Source organism: Megascapheus bottae, chromosome 28, assembly GCF_031878675.1.
Source record: "Megascapheus bottae isolate mThoBot1 chromosome 28, mThoBot2.hap1, whole genome shotgun sequence".
NCBI classification, from domain to species: domain Eukaryota; kingdom Metazoa; phylum Chordata; class Mammalia; order Rodentia; family Geomyidae; genus Megascapheus; species Megascapheus bottae.
In genome coordinates this window covers 4,453,830-4,459,829 of record NC_143536.1, presented here as the reverse complement: position 1 = coordinate 4,459,829, position 6,000 = coordinate 4,453,830, and the positions used below count along the sequence as shown (strand labels likewise).

General features: G+C 50.7%; 1 protein-coding gene across 1 annotated transcript in view; it reads left to right on the top strand.

Annotated features, from left to right (window-relative positions):
- Nucleotides 1-5,624: 5,624 nt before the first annotated feature.
- The window catches only part of Atxn2 (ataxin 2), a 62,866-nt gene continuing 62,490 nt past the window's right edge, over nt 5,625-6,000 (top strand). Inside the window, 1 exon segment of the mRNA XM_090320058.1 lies at nt 5,625-5,725. The gene's annotated coding sequence lies outside the window, so the exon portion shown is untranslated.

Here is a 6,000-nt window from a genome sequence, read left to right as displayed (position 1 = left end):
AGGATTATAGGTGTGAGTCACCTAGCCTGGCAATACTCCCGTTTCTTTTTATCGATGGCTCTGCATGGCCCAAGCATTTCCAAGGAAAAATGAATCCTTTCTTCTGTGTCTGTTTCCATTGGCATGCAGCTTTGCCTGGGGAATAGTTTGGCTGCATCTCTAGTGGATCCCACAATGGGAAACAAAATGAACCATTTCACAACCAGGAGTTTGCTCCAGTGGGGTACCAGATTATCTCAAAGCTTTTCAAGTAGTGTTGTTATGTGTTCTTGATGAATTTGTCACACCCCTGCAAAGTTATAGGAAGGTATATAGATATAATAAATATCTTCCTGGAAGCCCCACCGCACATATTTTTTCTTTTTGCTTTCCTTTCCTTGCTTTTGGTCTTTTGGGATTCCTGGGGTGTCTACAGATAGATTAGTTTCTAAGAATTCCAAATAACTAGGGTTAGAAAAAAATATTGGTGTAATTAGCTATGGTTCTATTTTTGATATTACATCTGCTCTTTATTTTTTTTAAAAGATGATTGGTCCACAGAAAAACTTGAAGAGGATGGATTTTTTTTTGGAGTGCAAGTTAGTTTTTATTTGAATTAATTTTCATGCTTTTGAAAGTGAAATCAAGAGCATTGAGTGAATAATGTATTATCATACAAAACAGAGCAAGTTGAAAAGAAATGATTGCAAGAGAACTCATTGCTAGGGATTGAGTCATGTGACAGCAGCCCATGTAGCTGAAACCACTCTTGGTATTTCTGCCTTATAGTTTGTCATCTCCAGATGCTGAGTGCTGACAATCATTGAAGCCCTGAAACTTCACAGGCATCTGAAAACTAGATAGCAAGTTAAGAATCTTTAGGACTAAATTCCTAAGTCTGAGATTCTTTCTCCAAGCTTTTTTTTTTTTTTTCCCTAAATTCTATAACATTGTCTATGTAGCCAGACTGGCCTTGAACTCACAATCTTCCTACCTTAACCTCCCAAGTGCTGGGATTCCATTGTCCATAGAAGTTTATCTCAATTTCCATTTTTTTTCTCCCTAGTACTGGGATTTGAACTCAGGGTCTTATGCTTGCTAGGTAAGAGCTCTACCACTTGAGCCAAGCCACTGCCCTTTTAGTTTTTAGTTGATTTTTTTGTTGTTGTTAGTCCTGGGGCTTGAACTTAAGCTTTCTCAAGGATAGCACTCTACCACTTGAGTCACAGCACCACTGCTGGATTTTTCTATGTATGTGGTACCAAGGAACTGAACCTGGGTCTTGGTGCCTGCTAAGCAAGCACTCTACCACTAGGCCAAACTCCCCGCCCCATGATTTTTTATCTGAGATAGAGTCTCATGCTTTTGCTGTGGTGCTTTTGGCCTTGGATTGAGATCCTATCTCAAGTTCTAACACAGACAGTATTAAAGGCATAAGCCAGGGCCAGGAGCGTAGCCTAGCTGCAAAGTGCTTGCCTAGCATGCACAAAGCCCTGGGTTTGATTCCTCAGTACCACATACATAGAAAAAGCTGGAAGTGGTGCTGTGGCTTAAGTAGCAAAGCGCTAGCTTTGAGCAAAAAGTGTCCAAGGACAGTGCCCAAGGTTAGCGCTCTACCACTTGAGCCACAGTACCACTTTTTTTTCCCCTTCTGTTTATGTGGTACTGAGGAACTGAACCCAGGACTTTAGGCATGCTTCAAGCATTCTACCACTAAATCAAATTCTCAGCCCCTGGCCTGCAACTTAATCTTCCCATCTCTATCTCCCTCCTACCTGAAACTATCAGTTGTCATTTTAATATAAAGAAGAAATCAGTTTTTATGATAAGCATCAAAGTATTTAATATGAATAGAAATAAAAGGCTGAAATCTAAGGATCACAGTTGAAAGCCAGTCCAGGCAGAAACGTTCTTGTGAGATGCTTATCTCCAGTTAACCACTCAGGAGCAGAAAGTAGTGTTGTGGCTCAATGTACAGTGTCCAGGCCCTGAGTTCAAGCCCCATGACTTCCACCCCGCCCCCCGGCCAAAAATCATAGAGTATCCTTAGAAAAAGATTTGAAAAAAATTTTTTAAAAGTTTACTATCCCTTGGGCCGGGAGTTTGGCCTAGTGGTAGAGTGCTTGCCTAGCATGCACTAAGACCCGGATTCGATTCCTCGGTACCACATACATAGAAAAAAGCTGGAAATGGTGCTGAGGCTCAAGTGGTAGAGCTCTACCCTTGAGAAAGTCCAAGGACAGTGCTCAGGCCCTGAGCTCAAGCCCAGGACTGGCAAAAAAAAAAAAAAAAAAGTTTACTATCCAATAATTTCTTTTATCAGAGCCTACTTCAAACATATGAAAGTACATGTACTAATAGACCTACAATATATGTTCACATAATAATGTTCGCAGCAGTGTTGTTCATAATAGCAAAAAAAGTGACACCATCAAAGTCTCATCAAGTGGCAGGCAGGGACACAAGGTGCATGGTGAAGTACTATTCAGCAATGATAAGGAATGAAACACTGTCAGAACACTACAATAAGCAATAGAACCATTATGTTAAGTGAAGAAGGCAGACATAGAGGCCACCTATAGTAAGATTCCATTTATATGAAATATGAATAGGCAAGCCTGTGTTCATACAGAAGGTAGATTAGTGATTGACTGGGTCTGAGAGTGAGAATCAGGAGTAATTGTAAATGGGCAGACAGAATGTCTGCGAATGACATAAGTAGGGGTGTTTTATATTTTAAATGTACTGAGACACATCATATGGTACACAAAGTAGGAGACTTTCAAATAGGAGAAGTGGTGCCAGCCCGCAATCTGAGTTATCATGGCTTGAGGTCAGTTTGGGTTAAAAAAAAAAAATTCTTACCTGGGTGCTGTGGCTCATGCCCATAATCCTAGCTACTCAGGAGGCTGAGATCTGAGGACAGCGGTTCAAAGCCAGTTGAAAGACTCCAATTAATCACTAGAAAATGGGAAGTGGGGCTGTGTCTCAAGGGTAGGGTGGTAGCTGAAGAGCTGAAGAGCTCAGGGACAGTGACCTGGCTCAGAGTTCAAGCCCCAAGATTCCCCACCCCCCCCAAAAAAAAACGGTTCTTAACACTTTATCTTAACCAAGGGCTGTATGGTAAAGGACAATTCTATCATCTGAGCTGGGATCACAAACAGGAGGACGGTGGTCCAAACCCTCTCAGGCATAAAGGGAGACCCTATCTCAAAAAATAACCAACACTGGGGCCGGGAGTTTGGCCTAGTGGTTAAAGTGCTTGCCTAGCATGCACAAATACTCGGGTTTGATTCCTTGGCACCACATACATAGAAAAAAGCCGGAAGTGGTGCTGAGGCTCAAGTGGTAGAGCTCTAGCCTTGAGAAAGTCCAAGGACAGTGCTCAGGCCCTGAGCTCAAGCCCAGGACTGGCTAAAAAAAAAAAAATAATAATAACCAACACTAAAATGGTTGAGGCAGTGGCTCAGGTGTTGAACGTCTGTCTAGCAAGTGCAAGGATCAGAGTTCAATTCTTAGTACTTGTGTGTGTGTGTGTGTGCATGTGTGAATGCCTTAGTAAGATTGTTAGCTTTGCTTCCCAATAATAGTGGATTAAAGCTTGAGTTTTCTCAGTCTAAATGAAATTTTCAGATATGTCACTTTTGGACTTTTGGTAGGTCTTTCTTTTTTTATCCCCTATGCTTGGAACTTGGTTCTTCTGTGGAATTCTGGGAACTTGGACTCAGCAATGGTGGTCAAAAGATTAAATCTGAGAGAAGTAATTGTACAAATGCAAAATGATTTTTTTGGTTTTCCTTATCTGAATCTTTATTTCTAATTTTTTATAGGCTAATTTTCTTTTCAAGTTTTATAACTGTGGGTTTAAAAAAAAGAATAACAACTCTCTCCTCTCAGGCTTCCTTTTGCTGTAACTGGGAAATCAAGATGATTTCTGAGTTCTTGCTTTTCCAATGCTTGTTAAATGCAAGAATCTTTCTATTTAACTTGGCCTTCAGGTTAATTCCAATTTTTAATTTTAATTACAGACTTCTGGGTTTAGTCACTTCCAAGTTTTTCTAGGTCTTTTATCTGGTCAAATCTAACACACTCGGGGAATTTTGGTGGTTCCCCCCTCCATTATTTCCTTAAGTAATTTCACTTTTTAAAAGAATAAACTTAAAAACACTGCTGAGCTGGCTGGCCCCAAAAGTTAAAGTAAAACTTCTAAAGGGATTAGGGTCTAAAGTTCACATTTTTTTGTAAGCACTGTTTGGAGGCATCGAGGGAGACCCCACTTATCCCAGGTGAGACCCCCATTTACCCCCGGCTCTACCAATCACGTCATTTCCTTTTCAGTCTCGTGAATGAGGAAAAAAGTTCAAGTGAGAGAAAACGGGTTCAAATGAAGGTCACAGTTTTTTGGGTATTGTGTCGCTGGGCTGGAAAAAGTGGAGAAAAGTTACCCGGCTGGAGGAGGCCCCAGGGAGTGTGTGTGGGGGGCTCAGTTCCAGTCTCGGCCCGGACACTCGCAGTGACACTGCGGGACCTACTGTGTGCAGGCACTGGGGACACTGGGCAATGGCGGGGCGGCGGGGCGCCTGATGCCGCATCCTCCGGTCCGGTCCGGGTGGCTCTGCAGGTCGCGGGCCTCAGTCTCCGCCCCCAAGGCGCCCGCGGGCACCGCTCGCGGGGTTGCATCAGGTGGGGGGCAAAGGAGGTCCTTCGCGGAGGCGGAGGACGCTGAAGGAGACCGCGGGAAAGCAGGCCGCGCAGCGACCAATCCATCCACGCCAGGCGGGCCCCGGGGCAGCGGGACCGAGTGAGCCCGCCACGCCTTCCCCGAAGGGCAGGCCCACCTCGCGGAGGGCGGATCCCCGCAGGCCGGGCCGATGGGCTCGCGCCGACCCTCACGAACGCGGCCCGGCGCTGCGCCCGCTCCTCACGTGTCCATCCCGGGTTCAGGGCCGCCTCACGTTCTACTTCCGCCTGACCCTTCCGACTTCCGGTAAAGAGTCCCCGAACCCCGCACCTCCGCACCCAGCGCCGCGATGCTGCCGACTCCGATCCACTCGGAGGCCTCAGCTCCGCGGGGTCCCAAGGCGGCCCCCGAGCCTCGTCGCCGTGCTGCCGCCGCCACCTGCGCTTGTCCCGGGAGGCGCTCGCTCCCGCGGACGGCGCGGCGCGGCGGGCGGGGCGGCGCGGCCGCGTATCCCTCCGCCGCCCCTCCCCCGCGCGGCCCCGGCCCCCCTCCCCGCGGGCCGCGCTCGCCTCCCTCCGCCTCAGACTGTTTTGGTAGCAACGGCCACGGCGGCGGCGCGTCCCTGCCCGGCTCCCCGCGGCTCCTCGGCTTCGGCGGGCCTCCCCGCCCCTGGGTCGTCCTACTCCTGCCCCTCGCCCCCCCGGTCGCGCCGCCCCGCGCCGCCCCGCTCGGCGCCCGTGCGTCCCCGCCGCGCTCCGGCGTCGTCTCGGCGCGCCCGGCCCCCGGCTTTCCCCGCCCGGCGTGCGAGCCGGTGCATGGGCCGCTCGCCATGTCGCTGAAGCCCCAGCAGCAGCAGCAGCAGCAGCAGCAGCAGCCACCGCAGCAGCCGCCGCCGCCGCCGCCGCCCGCGGCCGCCGGTGCTCGCAAGCCCGGCGGCGGCCCCGGCCTCCTCACGTCGCCCGCCGCCGCGCCGGCCCCGTCCTCGGTCTCGTCGTCCGCGGCCGCGGCCTCCTCCTCCCCCTCCGTGGCGGTCGGCGCAGGCGGAGGGCGGCCCAGCCTGGGCAGGTGGGTGTCGGCGTCCCAGCCCCCCTCCCCGGCTCCAGGCCTGGTGGAGCTGGGGCCTCGCGGCCCTTCCCCCGCCGCCCGCCCGCCCCGTGACCCGCCGGCCTGGGCGCGGGGCCGGGGGCCCGAGGCGGCTGGAGCGGCGCCCGGGCGGGGGCCGCGGGGCTGCTCCGCGGTGTCAGGCGGGGTCCCCTCCCCCAGACGGCCAAGATGGAGGGACCCTCGGTGCGGCCGGGCAGTGCGAGGCTCCACCGACGCCAGCCCCCTTCCCACCTTCT